The 22,099-nt window shown below is 38.5% G+C and overlaps 1 protein-coding gene and 1 non-coding gene across 2 annotated transcripts in view; both read left to right on the plus strand.

Annotated features, from left to right (window-relative positions):
- LOC125998849 (60S ribosomal protein L10-like) overlaps positions 1-22,099 on the plus strand; it is a 99,633-nt gene that overhangs the window by 2,586 nt on the left and 74,948 nt on the right.
- LOC125999801 (small nucleolar RNA SNORA51) lies at positions 3,991-4,123 on the plus strand. The gene has a single exon (XR_007492270.1). It is a non-coding gene; the product is annotated as a small nucleolar RNA SNORA51 (small nucleolar RNA).

Below are 22,099 nucleotides of genomic sequence, written 5' to 3' on the forward strand. Positions count from 1 at the left end.
AATAATTCGAGTTATGTGGTTTTGTTTGAAGGAAAGAAAAGCAATAGAATTGAGTAAAAAATAAGAAAAATAAAAAATAAAAAATAAATCCAATAAATCAAATAAGCTGAAAATGGACGGAGTCCTTCTAGAGGCTTTCAACCTCAGTTTGAGCGAGGACATGAAAAAGGTCATTGAAACACCACATCATTACAGAAAGTAATATCAAATTAAATATCCAGTGAGCACTGGAGCAATAAAGACAAGCACCACACAATAGTCTCAGTTCTAAAATCAAACCATGCTGGAGTGCAAAAAGAAAGATAAAATAAAATAAAATTCGAGACATCAACTTTAGTATCTACACAAAATAAAGATGTCAATAAACATCGATCAATCAATAAGTATATATGTAGAAAAATGATTAATTTGTGCTTTTTTCTTTTTTCCCCTGCATAAGCACAGTAACTATTGGGAATATTATAGAGGGAATTCCTTTGGCCTGGGAGACACAGGGTTTCTCCACCCCTGAAGTAAACTGCCATGAGAATAACTATAGTCTCCTTGCATGATCAATTACTCTCCCCTCGGTGCTTTTGTGGTGTATGGAAGACTTCTGCTTTGTCATGGATGGTAAAATCGGACCTCTGTATCTAGAAATATTGGTGTCTGTACAGGTCAAGGAATGGAACTCATGATGAAGTCTTTCTTTGTGGTTCTAGCTGCTCTGCTTCTTCAGTGTTGTTTTAGTCCATCTTCTGTAGTTGGTGGTCTTGGTCATTATGTTGCTCCTATGACGGAGCCCAGAATAGTCTTTCATTATGCTCCCAGAAGACCCATTCAGTTGCGATTGTCTCAGTCAGACCTCTAGAATTGGAGATCTTGTTTGTTGAACAAATCATAGACCAAAAGCTAGACTAGTGCTTTTTGTTGCTGGTGTTGTTGTTGCTGGTCCCGGGATGCGTACTGTCGAGTCTTGGTTGTAACAACCAATTATTTGTCCTTGGCTTTTGCACAGATCAAAGGGTGACATGTCTTCTGATTTTGTTTTATCGTTGGCTGATGAGGAAGGATAGCTTGCTCTTGGATCAAGTTGTTCCCATTTCCTCATTATCAGGTTATCAATTTAGAACTGGGGCATGTTTGATATAGTCCCATTTGTTTATAGTTGATGCTAACGTTTTTGCCATTGGTGCTCCATTCTCAAAGACCCTTTTGATATAAAGGTCTTCGAGTATTCTGCCTATTTTATTCTCGATAAACTTTATAGATTCAGGTCTGATTTCCAGATCTTTTATCCATTTTGAGTTGACTTTTGTATAAGGAGTGAGATATGGGTCGATTTTCACTTTCGTGCATATGAGTTTCCAGTTGTACCAACACCATTTGTTGAATAGGCTTTCTTTGTTCCATTTCATATTCTTGCCTCTTTTATCAAATATTAGTTGGCTATATATCTGGGGGTTTATGTCTGGGAATTCTGTTCTAATCCACTGGTCTGAGGTCCTGTCTCTGTTCCAGTACCATGCTGTTTTTATTACTATGGCTTTATAGTATAGTTTCAAGTTAGGTAAGGAGATACCTCCCAACTTCTCATTTTTCAGAATGTATTTAGCTATCCTGGGTCTTTTATGGTTCCAAATGAATTTTATAATTAATTGTTCTATTTCTTTAAAGAATTGTGTCTGGATTTGGATAGGGATTGCATTAAATCTATATAGCAGTTTGGGTAAAATAGTCATTTTGACTATGTTAATTCTACCTATCCATGAGCATGGGATGTTCTTCCATTTCTTTAGATCGTCTTCAATTTCTTTCTGAAGTGTTTTGAAGTTTCCCTGGTATAGATCTTTCACTTCTCTTGTAAGGTTGATTCCTAGGTATTTGATATTTTTGATACTATCTTAAATGGAATTGTATTTTTAATCTCTCTCTCCTCAACTTCATTGTTTGTATATAAAAACGCTACTGTCTTTTGTGTATTGACTTTGTATCCAGCCACTTTACTGTATTGGTTGATTGTTTCTAGGAGTTTTTCTGTGGATTCTTTAGAGTTTTTGATGTATATCATCATATCATCAGCAAATAGAGCTAGCTTGTGTTCCTCTTTCCCTACTTGAATTCCTTTGATTCCCTTCTCTTGTCGGATTGCTATTGCTAGGACTTCTAAGGTTATATTGAATAAGAGTGGAGAGAGTGGACAGCCTTGCCTAGTTCCTGACCTTAGTGGGAATGCTTCTAGCTTCTCGCCATTATGTATAATGTTGGCTGTAGGCTTTTCATAAATAGCTGTAACTATCTTAAGGAAGGTGCCTTCTAACCCTATTTTGCTGAGTGTCTTTAACATGAACGGATGTTGGATTTTGTCAAACGTTAGCATCAACTATAAACAAATGGGACTATTTCAAACTAAAAAGCTTCTGCATGGCAAAAGAAACCCTACTTAATGCAAGAAGACAGTTAACAGAATGGGAAAAAATCTTTTCACTTGATATATCAGATAAAGGGCTGATATCTAGAACATACAAAGCGCTCAGAAACCTGAGCCCTTCAAAACCAAACGAAGCCATAAAAAAATGGGGAGACGAAATGAATAGACATTTCTCTGAGGAAGAGAGAAGGATGGCCAACAAACACATGAAAACATGCTCACCTTCGCTCATCATCAGGGAGATCCAAATCAAGACAACAATGAGATACCACCTCACACCACTGAGGTTGGCTCACATCAAAAATAATGGGAACAACCTTTGTTGGAGAGGATGTGGTATGAAAGGAACTCTCATTCATTGCTGGTGGGAATGCCCCTTGGTCCAACATCTATGGAGAAAAGTCTGGAGAGTGCTCAAAGAACTTAGAATTGAGCTGCCATTTGACCCAGCAATTGCTCTCCTAGGCATATATCCCCAAGATGGAAGGACATTCATTCCAAAATACATATGCACCCCACTATTTATTGCAGCACTCAGTATAATAGCCAAATCTTGGAACCAACCTCGATGTCCAACAACAGATGAATGGATCATTAAGATGTGGTACATATATACAATGGAATATTACATGGCAGTTAGAAATGATACAATCACAGACTTTGCAGCAATGTGGATGGACCTAGATCATGTTATGTTAAACGAAGTAAGTCAGAAGACAAAAGAAAAACACAGAATGGTAGCACTATTCTGAAACACCTAGAACACATAAAAAAACAAAAAAATGACATTGAAGAAGCATAACTGCTAGAACCACAAAGAAAGACTTCATAAACTCCATTCCCTGATCTGCACAGCCACCAAGATCTTTAGAAACAGGTCTGATTTTACCATCCAAGATAAAGTAGAAGTCTTCCACATACCACGAAAGCAGCAAGAGGAGAATAAATGATCTATTTTTTTGACGTCTTTATTTTGGTGTGAAGATTACGGTTGATGTCTCCAATATTATTTTATTTTATTTTGTTTTGTCTTTCTTTTTCTTTTTTGCATTTGAGTATGATTCGATTTCAGAACCGAGATTATTGTGTGGTGCCTGTCTTTATTGCTGTGGTGCTTATCGGTTATTTAATTCGATATTTTTTGTTGTTTTTTTGTGTATTGTTGTGGTATTTTAATTATTTTTTTCACATCCTCTCTCAAACTGAGGTTGGAAGCCTCTAGACAGGACTCTGCCTATTTTCAGCATATTTGATTTTTGATTGAGAAGAGGACATATTAGGTGATGGGTATTTCCCTGATTCAATGTGAATATGTACCCAAAATACTACAGTGAAAGATATGTAAGCCATTATGAAAAAAAAATTGTGTTTTTAATCAGAAATTTTCTTTGACTTACATGTATTATTATTATATCAATTATATTATATGTTATGTTATGTCACTATATTATGTTATATTAGTTTACCTCATTATGTTAATCAATTTTGTCCTTTAAATGAATTCTTACTTTAAAAAACAAAAACAAAAAAACAACTTTAGTTTGCTCTGAAGAAAAAAAAATAAATAAAAGATAAGATAAGGCCTCCCAAATCTTACCACAGGCTGTGTTCTTTACACTGGCTGTATAGAAAGAGGAGGTACAGTAAAGGCACCCCATATACACCTCAACACAGGCCCCTTGCCGGGTATGTATTGTGAATTGGGGGACAAAAAAAAAAAGAAAGAACTGGGGCATGTTGGTGTCAGAGCAGCATTATGGAAGCCCTGGAGGGGATTTGGTTCCTGGAGCTGTTGTGGAGAACTCTGTAGTTTCTATATCTGGGATTCAGGAGTCAGGGCTAAACAGTCAGTGTCTAATTCCCTGGGGTCTAAGTTGGTTCCACAAGACACGTTCAGGGAGAGAAATGCCCCTGTGTTGTAAAAAAGTATAAGTTCTTATTCCTAGTAGATAAGAGCTTGTTTTTACATGTAAAATTTCCCCTTTTTTAATATGTCTTTGCAGGAAGAAGTGGTGCTACATTATATTGCTGGTGGATTTGGGGGTGGAGAGAGAAGAAAAAACACGACAAAAAACTATAAACATATATGCTCACACATATCTAAAGAAAAATTTTCTTATTAAAAATAAGGTTAAATAAAAGATGTAATTAAAGGAATAAAGTTGCGCCTGGAGAGATAGCATGGAGGCAAGGCACCTGTCCTTCCTGCAGAAGGATGATTGCTCAAATCCCGGCATCTGACATGGTCCTCTGTGCCCACCAGGGGCGCCCTCTGAGCATAGAGCCAGGAGCACCCTCCAAGTGCCACCAGGTGTGACCCAAAAGAAGCAAAAACAAATCAAATCAAAAAACAAAAACTAAAACCAAAGAAAAAGAAAAAAATGAACAAGAAAAAAAAAACAAAGAGAAAGGGAGAAAGTGATGCAGGAGATTACTTTAAATTTGGGGAAAAACAGGATAAGAGCTAGTATTATATAGGTCTATATTTATGATAAAAGAATAAGCTTTCCCATTGTCTTTTGAGATTTCCTTGTGGGGTGTGGGCTTCAGGCAGGGAGGTTTTGGGTAGAATTCTTGCAGTAGGGTCCTTTTGGAACTAGGTCCGATATCAATCCACAGTCCACATTAGGGAGAGGTGATTAGGAGGGTCACACTGCATGAGTCAGTCGGGATGTTGGTTGTATTTTCTTGCCGGGAATGAGGTGTGAGTTTGAGTGGGAGTCTCTTCACTTGGGTACTGGGTACTGGATCGTTGGGGTAGGAGGTCTGTCTTGATGCCTAATGGATTAAGTACCGAGGGTGAGAAAAATCCAACACCCATTCATGCTGAAAACACTCATCAAAATAGGGCTAGGAGGAATCTTCCTCAAAATAGTTACAGCTATCTATGAAAAGCCCACAGCCAACATTATCCTTAATGGTGAAAAACTGAAAGCATTTCCACTAAGGTCAGGAACTAGGCAAGGCTGTCCACTCTCCCCACTCTTATTCAATATAATCTTAGAAGTCATAGCAATAGCAATCCGACAAGAGAAGGGAATCAAAGGAATTCAAATTGGGAAGGAGGAACTCAAACTATCTCTTTTTGCAGATGATATGATAATATATAACGAAAACCCTAAAGAATCCACAGCAAAATTCCTAGAAACAATTAACAATACAGCAAAGTGGCTGGCTACAAAGTCATTACACAAAAGACAGTAGCATTTCTATATACAAATAATGAAGTAGAGGAGAGACTAAGAATACAATTCATTTAAAATAGTATCAAAAATATTAAGTTCCTATGAATCAACCGTACAAGGGAAGTGAAGGACCTATACCAGGGAAATTTCAAAACACTTCAGAAAGAAATTGAAGAGGATATAAAAAAATGGAAGAACATCCCATGCTCATGGGTAGGTAGAATCAACATAATCAAAATTACTATCCTACACAAACTTCTATATAGATTCAATGCAATCCTCATCCAAATCCAGGCATCATTCTTTAAAGATCTACAACAATCAATCATAAAATTTATCTGGAACCACAAAAGACCCAGGATAGCCAAACAGATACTGAAAAACAATAAGCTGGGTGGCATCTCTTTACCTAACCTGAAGCTATAATATAAAGCCATAAGTGATCAAATTAGCATGGTACTGGAACAAAAACAGACCTCAGACCAGTTGGTTAGAACAAAATTTCCGGACATAAATCCCTAGATATACAGTCAACTAATATTTGTCAATAGAGAAAAAACTTGAAATGGAAAAAAGAAAGTCTCTTCAACAAATGGTGTTGGTACAACTGGAAAACCGCCTGTAAGAAACTGAAAATTGACCCATACCTCACTCCTTATAAAAAAGTCAACTCAAAATGGATTAAAGACCTTGAAATTAGATCAGAATCTATAAAATTTATTGAGGAAAATATAGACAGAACACTGGAAGCCCTATATATTAAAATTCTTTGAGACTGGAACATCAATGGCAAGGACTTTAGCATCAAACCTAAACAAATAAAACTAAGAAGCTTCTGCATGGCGAAGGAAACCCAACTTAAAACAAGAAGACAGTTAACTGAATGGGAAAAATTTTTCGCACTCAACACGTCAGATAAAGGGCAGATAATCAGAATATACAAAGCACTCAGAATGCTGAGTCCTCCGAAACCAAATAAAGCGATAGAAAAATGGGGAGATGAAATGAATAGACACTTCTCCAAGGAAGACCGAAAGATGGCCAACAAACACATAAAAACATGTTCAACTTCACTCATCGTAAGGGAAATCCAAATCAAGACAACAATGAGATACCACCTTACACCAGTGAGGATAGCTCACATCAAAAATAACGGGAACAATCTCTGTTGGAGAGAATGTGGTATGAAAGGAACTCTCATCCACTGCCGGTGGGAATGCCCCCTAGTCCAACCCCTATGGAAAACTGGAGAATGCTCAAGAAATTCAGAATTGAGCTGCCATTCGATCCAGCAATTTCTCTCCTTCCAAACCGGAAGGACTTTCATCCCAAAGTATGTGTGCACCGTACTATTTATACTCGCTAAATCTTGGAACCAACCTGGATGTCCAACAACAGATAAGTGGATCATCAAGTTGTGGTATTTATACACAATGAAATACTACATGGCAGTTAGAAATGATAAATCATAGATTTTGCAGCAACATGGATGGACCTAGAAAATATTATGCTAAACGAAGTAAGCCAGAAGATGAAAGATAAACAAAGTATGATAGCACTATTCTGAAGTATCTAGAATATACACCAGATATACAACCAATACCCTGCGATCAAATAACAGGTTGTAACAGGATAGAAACCTCAAACACTGTAATAATCACCATATACAGGAGAGTAGAGCCCAAAACAAAGGGAAGAGAAACAACACAAAGCCCGAATAAGAGACCAAGAAAGAAATGAGAAAACTCCATACAGAAATGAAAGGACTGAGAAACTCAGTAGTTGTATTAAAAGACTAATAGAAAGCCTTTAAAATTTGAAAATTCTCAATTTTATTCCAAAATTCTAAATTCTATTCTAAAATAGAACAATCTATTCTATAATTCTAATTTTTTAATATTCTAAACTTTATTGTAAAATTCTAAATTTCAAAAATTTGAAAATTTATACTAAATTCAACATTATCTTCTAATATTTGAAATACTATATACTCAAATTCTGTTCTAAAATTCTATATTTCAGAAATTGTAAATTCTATTCTCATATCCTTATTTCTATTCGAAAAAAATATTAAATTCTATTCTAAAATTCTAAATTCTAAATCTCTAAAGGATTTCCTCATCCCTGGGGGCACTGCTGGGGAAGACTCCAGGAAACGTTTTTTAAATTTATTTAAACACCTTGATTACATACATGATTGTGTTTGGGTTTCAGTCATGTAAAGAACACCACCCATCACCAGTGCAACATTCCCATCACCAATGTCCCAAGTCTCCCTCCTCCCCACCCAACCCCCGACTGTACTCTAGACAGTCTCTCCATTTTCCTCATACATTCTCGTTATTAGGACAGTTCAAAATGTAGTTATTTCTCTAACTAAACTCATCAATCTTTGTGGTGAGCTTCCTGAGCTGAGCTGGAACTTCCAGCTCTTTTCTCTTTTGTGGCTGAAAATTATTATTACAAGGGTGTCTTTCATTTTTCTTAAAACCAGTAGATGAGTGAGATTATTCTGCGTTTTTCTCTCTCTCTCTGACATATTTCACTCAGCATAATAGATTCCATGTACAGCCATGTATAGGAAAATTTCATGACTTCATCTCTCCTGAGAGGTGCATAATATTCCATTGTGTATATGTACCACGGTTTCTTTAGCCATTCGTCTGTTGAAGGGCATCTTGGTTGTTTCCAGAGTCTTGCTATGGTAAATAGTGCTGCAAAGAATATAGGTGTAAGGAAGGGGTTTTTGTATTGTATTTTTGTGTTCCTAGGGTATATTCCTAGGAGTGGTATAGCTGGATCGTATGGGAGCTCAATTTCCAGTTTTTGGAGGAATCTCCATATCGCTTTCCATAAAAGTTGGAATAGATGGCATTCCGACGAGCAGTGGATAAGAGTTCCTTTCTCTCCACATCCCTGCCAACACTGTTTATTCTCATTTTTTGTGATGTGTGCCATTCTCTGTGGTGTGAAGTGGTATCTCGTCGTTGTTTACATTTGCATTTCCCTGATGATTAGTGATGTGGAGCACTTTTTCATGTGTCTTTTGGCCATTTGTATATTTTCTTTGTCAAAGTGTCTGTTCATTTCTTCTCCCCGTTTTTTGATGGGATTAGATGTTTTTTCTTGTAAAGTTCTGTCAGTGCCTTGTATATTTTGGAGATTAGCCCCTTATCTGATGGGTATTGGGTGAATAGTTTCTCCCACTCAGTGGGTGGCTCTTGTATCCTGGGCACTATTTCCTTTGAGGTGCAGAAGCTTCTCAGCTTAATATATTCCCATCTGTTAATCTCTGCTTTCACTTGCTTGGAGAGTGCAGTTTCCTCCTTGAAGATGCCTGTAATGTCCTGGAGTGTATTGCCTATGTGCTGTTCTATATATCTTAAGGTTATGGGGCTGATATCGAGGTCTTTCATCCATTTGGATTCTACCTTCGTACATGATATTAGCTGGGGGTCTATGTTCAATTTTTTGCAAGTGGCTATCCAATTATGCCAAAACAACTTGTTGAAGAGTCTTTCCCTGCTACATTTAGGATTTCCTGCTCCTTTATCAAAAATTAGGTGATTGTATGTCTGGGGAACATTTTTTGAGTATTCAAGCCTATTCCACTGATCTGAGGGCCTGTCCTTATTCCAATACCATGCTGTTTTGATAACTATTGCTTTGTAGTACATTTTAAAGTTGGGGAAAGTAATTCCTCCCATATTCTTTTTCCCAATGATTGCTTTAGCTATTCGAGGGTGTTTATTGTTCCAAATGAATTTCAAAAGTGCCTGATCCACTTCTTTGAAGAATGTCATGGGTATCTTTAGAGGGATGGCATTAAATCTGTAAAATGTCTTGGGGAGTATTGCCATTTTATGATGTTAATCCTGCCAATCCATGAGCAGGGTATGTGTTTCCATTTCCGTGTGTCCTCTCTTATTTATTGGAGCAGAGTTTTATAGTTTTCCTTGTATAGGTCCTTCACAAATTTAGTCAAGTTGATTCCAAGATATTTGAGTTTGTGTGGCAGTATTGTGAATGGGGTTGTTTTCTTAATGTCCATTTCATCCTTATTACTATTGGTGTATAGAAAGGCTATTGATTTTTGTTTGTTAATTTTGTAGCCTGCCACCTTGCTATATGAGTCTATTGTTTCTAGAAGCTTTTTGATAGAGTCTTTAGGGTTTTCTAAGTAGAGTATCATGTCATCTGCAAACAGTGAGAGCTTGACTTCTTCCTTTCCTATCTGGATTTCCTTGATATCCTTTTCTTGCCGAATCGCTATAGCAAGTACTTCCAGTGCTATGTTGAATAGGAGTGGTGAGAGAGGACAGCCTTGTCTTGTGCCAGAATTTAGAAGGAAGGCTTTTAGTTTTTCTCCATTGAGGATAATATTTGCCACTGGCTTGTGGTAGATGGTCTTCACTATATTGAGAAAGGTCCCTCCATTCCCATCTTGCTGAGAGTTTTGATCAAGAATGGGTGTTGGACCTATCAAATGCTTTCTCTGCATCTATTGATATGATCATGTGGTTTTTATTTTTCTAATTATTGATGTTGTGTATTATGTTGATAGATTTATGGATGTTAAACCAGCCTTGCATTCCTGGGATGAAACCTACTTGATCGTAGTGGATGAACTTAACGAGGCATTGAATCCTATTTGCCAGGATTTTGTTGAGGATCTTTCCATCTGCATTCATCAGTGATATTGGTCTGTAATTTTCTTGTTTTGTAGCATCTCTGTCTGGTTTAAGTATCAAGGTGATGTTGGCTTAATAAAGGCTATTTGGAAGTGTTTCTGTTTGTTCAATTTCATGAAATAGTCTTGCCAAGATTGGCAGTAGTTCCTCTTGGAAAGTTTGATAGAATTCATTAGTGAATCCATCTGGACCTGAGCTTTTGTTTTTCGGCAGACATTTGATTACTGTTTTAATTTCATCAGTGGTGATGGGGGTGTTTAGATATGCTACATCCTCTTCCTTCAACCGTGGAAGATTATAAGAGTCCAAGAATTTATCCATTTCTTCCAGGTTCTCATTTTTAGTGGCATAGAGTTTTTCAAAGTAGTTTCTGATTACCCTTTGAATCTCTGCAGTATCTGTAGTGATCTCTCCTTTTTCATTCCTGATACGAGTTATCAAGTTTCTCTCTCTCTCTTTCTTCATTAGGTTTGCCAGTGGTCTATCAATCTTGTTTATTTTTTCAAAGAACCAACTTCTGCTTTCGTTGATCTTTCGGATTGTTTTTTGAGTTTCCACTTCGTTGATTTCTGCTCTCAGCTTTGTTATTTCCTTCTGTCTTTCTATTCTTGGGTCCTTTTGTTGAGCATTTTCTAGTTCTATTAGCTGTGTCATTGAGCTACTCATGTAAGCTCCTTCTTCCTTCCTGATGTGTGCTTGCAAAGCTATAAATTTTCCTCTCAGTACTGCTTTTGCTGTGTCCCATAAGTTCTGATAGTTTGTGTCTTTATTGTCATTTGTTTCCTGGAACCTTTTAATTTCCTCCTTAATTTCATCTCGGACCCACTGGTTATTGAGCATGAGTCTGTTTAACTTCCAGGTGTTAAAGTGTTTCTTCTGAGTCCCTTTGGAGTTCACAAATAATTTCAGAGCCTTGTGGTCAGCGAAGGTAGTCTGCAAAATTTCTATCCTCTTGATCTTATGAAGGTATGTTTTATGTGCCAGCATGTAGTCTATCCTGGAGAATGTCCCATGTAGATTGGAGAAGAATGTGTATCCAGGTTTCTGGGGATGGAGTGTCCTATATATATCCACTAGGCCTCTTTCTTCCATTTCTCTCCTCAGGTCTAGTATATTCTTGTTGGGTTTCAGTCTGGTTGACCTATCCAGTGTTGACAAAGCCGTGTTAAGGTCCCCCACAATTATTGTGTTGTTGTGATATTATTTTTCAGATTTGTCAACAGTTGTATTAAATATTTTGCTGGCCCCTCATTCGGTGCATATATGTTTAGTAGAGTGAATTCTTCCTGCTCTACTTACCCCTTGATTAATATAAAATGTCCATCTTTGTCCCTTACAACCTTCCTGAGTATAAAGTTTGCATTATCTGATATTAGTATGGCCACTCCAGCTTTTTTATGGGTGTTGTTTGCTTGGATAATTTTTCTCCAGCCTTTTATTTTGAGTCTATGTTTTTTCTGACTAATTAGGTGCGGTTCTTGTAGGCAGCAGAAGGTTGGATTGAGTTTTTTGATCCATTTAGCCACTCTTTGTCTCTTGACTGGTGCATTTAGTCCATTGACGTTGAGAGAAAGAATTGTCCTGGGATTTAACGCCATCTTTATTTTGAAATTTGGTGTGTCTTTTGGGTAGTCTTGTCTTAGATTAGGTCTTTCAGTTTTTCTCTTAAGACTGGTTTTGTGTCTGTGAAATTTCTGAGCTGTTTTTTGTCTGTGAAACCATGTATTCTTCCGTCAAACCGGAAAGTGAGTTTTGCTGGGTATAGTATTCTGGGTGAAGCATTCATTTCATTCAGTCTTGTCACAATATCCCACCACTGCTTTCTGGCATTGAGTGTTTCTGGTGTCAGGTCTGCTGTAAATCTCAGGGAAGCTTGCTTGAACGTGATTTCCCCTTTTGATCTTGCTGTTTTCAGAATTCTGTCTCTATCTGTGGTTTTTGTATTGTGACTAGGATGTGTCTTGGGGTGGTTTTTCTGGGGTCTCTTTTGGTTGGTACTCTTCGAGCATGCAGGATTTGATCACATATATTCTTTAGCTCTGGAAGTTTCTCTTTATTGATGTTCTTGACCGTTGATTTTTTCTGGAAATTTTCTTCCTGGGTCTCTGGGACTCCAATGATTCTTAAGTTGTTTCTGTTGATCTTATCATAGACTTCTATTTTCATCTGTTCCCATTCTTTGACTAATTTTTTCTATTGTCTGCTCATTTGCTTTAAGTTTTTGTCCAATCTCTCCTGCTGTATGGAATTGTTATGTATCTCATCTTCCACAGCACCAAGTCTATTCTCAGCTTCTGATACCCTGTCCCAGAGCTTATCCATTTTGTCATTCACTTTGTTTACTGAGTTTTTCAGGCCTGTTAGTTGACATGTTTTTTCAGTTTGGAGTTTTGTGATTTCTGTCTTCATATTTTCTTGGTTCTTATTAGTGTTCTGTTCAACTCGATCCATGGTTTCTTTGAGTTCTTTGAACATCTTCCATATTGCTAGTGTAAAGTCCTTATCTGAGAGGTTGATTAGTTGGTTGGTCATTATCTGGTCATCAGAATTGTCATCTTCATACTCTATGTCTGATGCTGGCCTGCATTGTTTCCCCATTGTCACACTTGTATTGTGGGTTTTTCTACGTGTTGTGTTGGTATTCATTGGCTATATGATGCAGGCAGCACACTCCTCTGGCTCCTCCCTTTCTGGATGGGCTGACTTGCCTCTAAGGGAGGGGAGTCCTCCGTGGATGGAGCCTCACACTGGGTCAAATTTTAGGCCCGAACATGCAACAGAGAAGACAGTCCGGAGAGAAATGTTTGCTTCTGTGATATAGTGCCATTCTTAGTGTGATTTTTCCTTCTTGTTGCAATGGTGTTCTTTCCTTAGAAAGAGTGCATGGCCACGTAGCGAAGCTGAGCGGCCGTGCTCCGCTGGAGCCTCTTTTTGCTCCACTCTCAAGAGTTTCACGCAAGAGGACAGTAGACAGACATATACAGGTCGCACTCACAATTTTTCACAGTTGGGCCCCACTGGGCAGGCATACTTTCGTGGATTTTCCCCGCCTGATGTCACACACAGGGAGCCAGCTTTTGCAAAGTCTTGCCGGTTTTCATGCTCTGGAGTCCCTCCCTGAAAATGGCCTCTGGGCGAGCGAGTTTTCTGGAGCCTCTTTTTGCCCCACTTGCAAGAGTTTCACGCAAGAGGACAGTAGACAGACATATAAAGGTTACACTCACAGTTTTTCACAGTTGGGCCCCACTGGGCAGTCCTACTTTCGTGGATATTCCCCGCCTGATGTTACACACAGGGAGCCGCCTTTGCAAAGGCTTGCCGGTTTTCATGCTCTGGAGTCCCTCCCTGAAAATTGCCTCTGGGCGAGCGAGTTTTCTGGAGCCTCTTTTTGCCCCACTCGCAAGAGTTTCACGCAAGAGGACAGTAGACAGACATACAGGTCGCACTCACAGTTTTTCACAGTTGGGCCCCACTGGGCAGGTGTACTTTCGTGGATTTTCCCCGCCTGATGTCACACACAGGGAGCCGGCTTTTGCAAAGGCTTGCTGGTTTTCATGCTCTGGAGTCCCTCCCTGAAAATGGCCTCTGGGCGAGCGAGTTTTCTGGAGCCTCTTTTTGCCCCATTTGCAAGAGTTTCACACAAGAGGACAGTAGACAGACATATACAGGTCGCACTCACAGTTTTTCACAGTTGGGCCGCACTGGGCAGGCGTACTTTCGTGGATTTTCCCCGCCTGATGTCACACACAGGGAGCTGGCTTTTGCCAGGAAACTTAATCTATCAAGGTTTGAACATAATCCCATCAATGTTCGCCAGCTAGTGGAGGACCCAGTTCTTAAGGTTGTTCTATGTCTGCCTGGGTCTTTCAAAACCTTTGAATTCCTCCAATTTTATTGCCTCTTCTTACCCATGAAGCCCAGAAAACATGCAGTAAAAGCCACACTACAAGCGTGTCAATAGGGAAAGAACATAGGACAATTGCATGCATAGAAAAAGAAGATGGCAGCTCGGTTGACCCAGAAATTTAGAACTTATGGACCACAGTGTTAAACTCTCCAACAAAGACATTAAATAGTAATATGGAGGATGTTCATAGAAATCAAAGAAAGGTCTAATCAAGAATAAGAGACACAAGAAAGAAATAAAAAAACTCCATAACGAAATGTAAGAACAGACTTTGCACCATGTTAAACGAAACAAGCCAGATGGTGAAAGATAAACACAGAATGACAGCACTGTTCTGAAGTATCTAGAATATACACCAGTTATACAACCAGTACCCTATGATTAAATAACAGGGTGTAACAGGATAGAAACCTCAAACACTGTAATAATCACCATATACTAGGGAGTAGAGCCCAAAAACAAAGGGAAGAGAAATAACACAAAGCCCAGCTACATATTATATCATAAAGAAACCAGTCACAGCAGAATCAGCAGCATAGAGAGAACAGGTATGTAATCATCATTTTACTACAAAGGCCCATAATAATTTACTAGGGATCTTATACAGGATTACAGGTAAAGATTATGATGGTAAATTACTGAGTTCAATGGAAACATTTCAAAACATTATGTTTGAATTCCTTAACCTTACCCCATTTAAAATAACCTCTCAGTTTTTCTGTCAGTAGGGGTTCCTGGATACAAAGGGTGAACATCCTGTGGTGGTACCTTGCTGATCAGTCACACGGGGCACCATACTCAGCTTGCATCATAAAAATGTCTGGATAAAACTTTTTTTTCATTTTTTAATATAACTTTTATTTTGATCATAGTGGCTTACATATTGTTGACAATAATATTTTAGGTACATATTTACATAAAATCAGGGGGATTCCCATCACTAAATTGTCCTCCCTACACCTCCGTTTTTGTCCTACCTCCCATATCCTCTTCCCTCACCCACAGAGTTGCTAGAATATGTGGTCCCCTCTGTATCTAGCCTACTACTTAGTAGTCTTTCACCTGTTTGGTCCTGGTGCCTCCCTTATTTCCCCCTCTAACTGGGGGGCAGGACTAGCTAGTTCAAGTTACGTGGTTTTGTTTGAAGGAGAGAAAAGTAATAAATTGCGGTAAAAGTCTAATACACCGAAAATAAGCGGAATTCTTCTAGAGGCTCTTATCATCGGTTTGAGAGATGAAGGAGAGAAAGAAGGTGAAACAATCCACCAGTACAAAAAAAAGTGTCAAATATCCAGTGAGGACTCCAACAATAATGATAAGCACCACAAAAAACAAACAAACAAACAAAAATGCCATGGTCTTTATATAAGAAACATGGCATAGCACATAAAGAAAGAACAGAAAGGAAGAGAAAGAATAAGTATAACTGGGGACAACTTCAATGATCACACCCAAACAGAGAAATTGACCAAAAATAGATAGGTAAATAAAAAAATAATAATAATAAATGAAGATAAAATAATATATAAAAATAAACAATGTTTTGTGCTTTTTGTTTTTTTGTTTTTTCCCTCCTGCCCTGGCACAGTAAAAATTGGGGTCATTCGAAAAGGAATTCCCTTGGCCTAAGAGATATGGGTTTCTCCGTCCTTGGAGTGTATTGTCATGGGATTAACTATAGACTCTGCTCAGGATCATTTACTCTCTCGGTGGTGATTTTTTGTGGTGTTTGGAAGACTTCTGCTCTGTCCTGGGTGATGCAATCAGGCCTCTGTGTCTAGGGATCTCAGTATCAGCACAGATCCAGGGTGGGACTTATGATGAAGTCAGTCTTTGTGGTTCTAGAAGTTCTGTTCACTCAGTGTCATTTTAATCCATCTTCTGTGGTTGGTGATCTTGGTCTTTGCACTGAACCTAGGATGGCACCTAGGATAGTGTCTTTCTTTGTGCTTCCAGAAGCCCCATACCATTACAATGGTCTCTGCCAGACCTTTGGAACTGGGGATCATGTTTATTGTGCCGGTTGTAGTTCAAACTCTAGGCTAGGGCTTTTTTATTGGTCCCAGGCTGTATACAGTTTGGTCATGGTTCTAGCAGCCAGTCATCTGTAACTCGCAATCTTGGCTTTTGGACATACCACAGGGTAACAAGTCTTCTAATTTTGTCTTGTCGTTAGCTGGTAAGGTAGGATAACCTGCACTTAGGTCAAGTTGTTCCCATTTTCCTCGTTGTCAGGATATCATATTAGAGCTGGCACTTGTTGGTGACCCCACAGTATTAAGGCTGTCCTGGATGGGATTTGTTTCCTGCAGCAGTTGTGAAGAACTGTGCCATTTTTATGTCTGGGATTCAGGGTTCAAGGCTGAACGGATGGTATCTAATCACCTGAGGTCTAAGTTGATTCCACATGACATATTTTCAAGGTAGGAGATATCCCTGAATTGTAAACAACTATGAGTTCCTATCTCTAGTAGATAAGAGCTCTTTTTTATATGTAAGATTTTACCTTTTTTAGTGTGCTTTTGCAGGGCTGAATGGTGCTACATTATATTGTTTGTGCATTTGGGAGTGGTCATAGGGGAAAACAGAAACAGGTTACATACCCAAAAAAGATAAAAAATAAAAAATAATAAAAAGGAAGAAAATAGGGAATAAAAATATATGGGCTTACATATGTGTATGTAGGACAGACATTTGTTTTAAAAAAATTAATTAGAAAAGTATTTAAAGGACCAAAGTGATGCAAAAGACTATCTTACATTTGGGGAAAAGCAGGTAAAGAGGTGGTGCAATACAGGTCTTATGCTCATGTTGGAAGTACAGGGTTTCCCATTATCTTTTGGGTTTTTCATGTGGTGTGTGGGTTCCAAAGCATCTTTTCATCACATCCCCTGATCTTCAGATTTGCAAAAGATTTGCGGCAGGGAGGTCTTGGAAGAGTTCTTGCATTGGGGATACTTTTGGACCTAAGTCCGGTTTCAAGTAACAGTCCACGTTAGGGGGAGTTAGTAGGGAGGGTTGCACAGCATGAATCTGCAGGAGAGTTGGCTGCCTTTTCTTGCAGGAGATGAGGTATGGGTTTGACTGGGTGTCCCTCACCTGGGTGCTGGGTACTGGTTCGTTGGGGTAGGAGGTCAATCTTGATGCCTAATAGATTAAGGACTGAGGGTGGAGAGTTTTAATATGGCAGGAAGTCTGTATGGGATTGAGGGGTAAAGGGATAGTTGGATTTCCAAAGGGGGGAAAGGGGAAGGTATATGGAAAGAGTAGGAAGGGAGACAAGAGAAAATACATTAGAAAGAAAGGGGGAAGAGAAAAGGAAAAAAGTAAAGAGAAGAATAGAAAAGAAAAAAAAGAAAAAAATAAAAGAAAAAAGAAAGTAGTGAGAAGAGAGAAGAGAATAGCAAGGGAATGCTAGTTTGCTTGAATGTGTTAGAAGAATAGAGCCTGTAGTTTAAGTCTGTACATCACAGTTACTGCTTCGGTGGTCTGACTGGTCACGTGCTTCAATTCCTAAAAGAAGGTATAACCTAGAGATAAAGTGTATGTTAAAGAGTTTTCTTGGGGCTATCTCGTAGTGCAAGCTAGGTATGGTATCTTGTGTGGTATCCAGCGCTGCCGTCTTAGTTTGTCCGCCATTTGTATCCAAGGACGCCTGTGGACATAAAAGCTGAGAGGTTATTTTAAATATAGTAAGATAAAAGAATTAAAACGTAGTGTTATGGGATGTTTCCATTGGAGTCAGTGATTTCCCATGGTGTTCTTTACCTGTGTTCCTGTATACGATCTCTAAGAGATTATTGTGGGCCTTTGTTGTGGAAGGCTGATTACATACCTGTTCTCTCTATGCTGCTGTTTCTGGTGTTGCTGTTTTCTTTGTGGTATAATGTGTAGTCAAGAGTTTGCGTTGTGGGGCCGGAGATATAGCATGGAGGTAAGGCGTTTGCCTTCATGCAGAAGGTCATCGGTTCGAATCCCGGCGTCCCATATGGCCCCCCCGTGCCTGCCAGGAGCAATTTCTGAGCATGGAGCCAGGAATAACCCCTGAGCACTGCCAGGTGTGACCCAAAAACCAAAAAAAAAAAAAAAGAGTTTGCGTTGTTCCTATTTCAAGTATTTTCGGCACTGCTCCCGAGATATGTTGACTATTAGTGTTTGAAGTTTCTACCCTGTTAAACCCTGTTATTTGATTGTTAAGTATTAGTTGTGTATAAGATATATGTTCCGGGTGCTTCAGAATAGTGCTGCCATTCTGTGTTTATCTTTTGTCTTCTGCCTTACTTCGTTTAATATAATATGATATAGGTCCATCCATGTTGCTGCAAAGTCTGTGATTGTATCATTTCTGACTGCCATTGTGTATAGATACCACATCTTAATGATCCATTCATCTGTTGTTGGACATCGAGGTTGTTTCCAAGACTTGGCTATTATACTGAGTGCTGCTATAAATAGTGGGGTGCACACATATTTTGGAATGAATGTCCTTCCAACTTGGGGGTATATAACTAGGAGAGCAATTGCTGGGTCAAATGGCAGCTCAATTCTGAGTTCTTTGAGCACTCTCCAGACTGTTCTCCATAGGTGTTGGACTAGGGGGCATTCCCACCAGCAGTGTATGAGAGTTCCTTTCATACCGCATCCCCGCCAACAGAGATTGTTCCCATCATTTTTGATGTGAGCCATCCTCACTGGTGTAAGGTGGTATCTCACTGTTGTCTTAATTTGGATCTCTCTGATGATGAATGAAGGTGAGCATGTTTTCAAGTGTTTGTTGGCCATCCTTTTGTCTTCCTCAGAGAAGTGTCTATTCATTTCATCTCCCCATTTTTATGGCTTTATTTGGTTTTGGGGGGCTCAGCTTTCTGAGTGCTTTGTATGTTCTAGATATCATCCCTTTATCTGATATGTCGAGTGAAAATATTAACATTCTGTTAACTGTCTTCTTGCATTAAATAGGGTTTCTTTTTGCAATGCAGAAGCTTTTTAGTTTGATGTAGTCCCATTTGTTTATGTTTGATGCTAAATTTCTTGCCATTGGTGCTCCATTCTCGAAGACCTTTTTGATATATATGGTCTTCGAGTGTTCTGCCTATTTTATTCTCAATAAACTTTATAGATTCAGGTCTAATTTCAAGGTCTTTGATCCATTTTGAGTTGCTTTTGTATAAGGGGTGAGGTATGGGTCAATCTTCACTTTTGTACATGTGGTTTTCCAGTTGTACCAACACCATTTGTTGAATAGACTTTCTTTGTTCCATTTCAGGTTCTTGCCTCTTTTATCAAACATTAGTTGGCTGTATATCTTGGGGTTTATGTCTGGGAATTCTGTTCTGACCCACTGGTCTGAGGTCCTGTCTCTGTTCCAGTACCATACTGTTTTGATTACTATGGCTTTATAGTATAGTTTCAAGTTAGGTAAGGAGATGCCACCCAGCTTCTTCTTTTCCAGTATGTGTTTGGCTATCCTGGGTCTTTTGTGGTTCCAGATGAATTTTGTGATTGATTGTTCTATTTCTTTAAAGAATGGCGTCGGGATTTGGATAGGGATTGCATTAAATCTATATAGTAGTTTGGGTAGGATAGTCATTTTGACTATGTTAATTCTACCTATCCATGAGCATGGGATGTTCTTCCATTTCTTTAGATCGTCTTCAATTTCTTTCTGAAGTGTTTTGAAGTTTCCCTGGTATAGGTCTTTCATGTCCCTTGTAAGGTTGATTCCTAGGTACCTGATATTTTTTGATACTATTTTAAATGGAATTGTATTTTTAATCTCTCTCTCCTCGACTTCGTGGTTTGTATATAGAAACGCTACTGTCCTTTGTGTATTGACTTTGTATCCAGCCACTTTGCTGTATTGGTTGATTGTTTCTAGGAGTTTTACTGTGGACTGTTTAGGGTTTTCCATGTATATCATCATATCATCTGCAAATAGAGACAGTTTGTGTTCCTCGTTCCCAATTTGGATTAATTTGATTACCTTCTCTTGTTGGATTGCTATTGCTAGGACTTCTAAGGTTATATTGAATAAGAGTGGAGAGAGTGGACAGCCTTGCCTAGTTCCCGACCTTAGTGGGAATGTTTCTAGTTTCTTGCCATTAAGTATAATGTTGGCTGTAGGTTTTTCATAGATAGCTGTAACTATCTTGAGGAAGGTTTCTTCTAAGCCTATTTTGCTGAGTGTCTTTAACATGAAAGGATGTTGGATTTTGTCAAACGCCTTCTGCGCATCGATTGATATGATCATGTGGTTTTTGTCTTTCTTGTTGTTGATGTGATGTATAATGTTGATTGATTTGCGTATGTTGAATCAACCTTGCATTCCTGGTATAAATCCCACCTGGTCATGCTGTATGATCTTTTTGATAAAGTGCCGGATTCGGTTTGCTAAGATTTTGTTGAGTATCTTTGCATCTATATACATTAGTGAGACTGGTCTGTAGTTTTCTTTCTTGGTGGTGTCTTTGCCTTCATTGGGAATGAGTGTGATATTAGCCTCATAAAAGGAGTTGGGGAGGATTCCTTTTTTTCTATGGTTTGGAAGAGCCTATGGAAAAGTGGTAGTAAGTCTTCTTGGAATGCTTGATAGAATTCATCTGCAAATTCATCTGGGCCTGGGCTTTTGTTTTTAGGGAGTTTTTTAATTACATCTTCAATTTCCTCTGAGGTGATTGGTCTGTTCAGGCTTTCTAGAGCTTCCTTTTCTAGTCTTGGAAGAGGGTGTTTTTCCAAGAATCTGTCGATTTCTTCTGGATTCTCTAGTCTAGCTGAGTATATTTGTTCATAATATGATCTCATGATATGTTGTATTTCTTGAGGTTCTGTTGTAATCTCTCCCCTTTCATTTGTGATCCTACTGATTTGGGTGTTTTCCCTTTTTATTTGGTGAGTTTTGCCAGCAGTTTGTCTATCTTGTTTATTTTTTCGAAAAACCAACTCCTGGTCTCATTGATTTTTTTGTATTGTTTTCTTAGTTTCTATGTTGTTTATTTCTGCTCTGGTTTTTTATTATTTTTGCCTTCTGGTTGTGGTTGGATTTTTCTGTTGCTGTTGTTCCAATTCTTTGAGGTGATCTTTTAAACTCTTGTTTTTGTTATTTTCCTGTTTCTTGACATAGGCCTGTATTGCTATGAGATTCCCCCTAATTACTGCTTTTGCTGTGTCCCACAAATTTTGACATGTTGTCTCTTCATTGTCATTTGTCTCAAGGAATCTTTTTATTTCTTCCTTGAGTTGTTCTTTGATCTAGCTGTTGTTGAGCAGCATGTTGTTTAATCTCCAGGTATTAGTTTTTCTCCATTGCTTCTTCTTGACGTCAATTTTGACCTCTGTTGCATAGTGATCTGAAAAGGTACTTCTAATGATCTTTACCTTTATGGTCTTATATACTTTGGCTTTGTATCCTAAGACATGGTCTATTCTGGAGAAGGTTCCATGTGGGCTTGAGAAGAATGTGTATTCTGCTTTCTGGGGATGGAGGGCTCTATATAAGTCTATTAGCCGCAAATCTTCTATTTTTTCATTTTGAGCTCTTATTTCTTTGCTATTTTTCTGTTTAGTGGATCTGTCCAGTGGTTATAGTGGAGTATTGAGGTCCCCTACTATTATCACTTTTCCCTTCTTGTGTTTCTCCAGGTTTACGAGCAGTTGCCTCACATATTTTTCTGACTCTACATTAGGTGCATAGATAATGACCAGGGTTAGTGTTTCTTGATCTAATGTTCCCCTGATCAGTAAGTAGTGACCCTCTTTGTCTCTGATCACTTTCTTGAGGTTGAATGCAATTTGGTCTGATATAAGAATGGCTGTCCCTGCTCTTTTTTGTTTTCCATTGGCCTGAAGAATAACTTTTCATCCTTTTATTCTAAGCCTGTGCTTATCCTGTAGGTGTGTTTCTTGCAGA

The sequence above is a fragment of the Suncus etruscus genome, chromosome X (assembly GCF_024139225.1).
Source record: "Suncus etruscus isolate mSunEtr1 chromosome X, mSunEtr1.pri.cur, whole genome shotgun sequence".
Classification (NCBI taxonomy): domain Eukaryota; kingdom Metazoa; phylum Chordata; class Mammalia; order Eulipotyphla; family Soricidae; genus Suncus; species Suncus etruscus.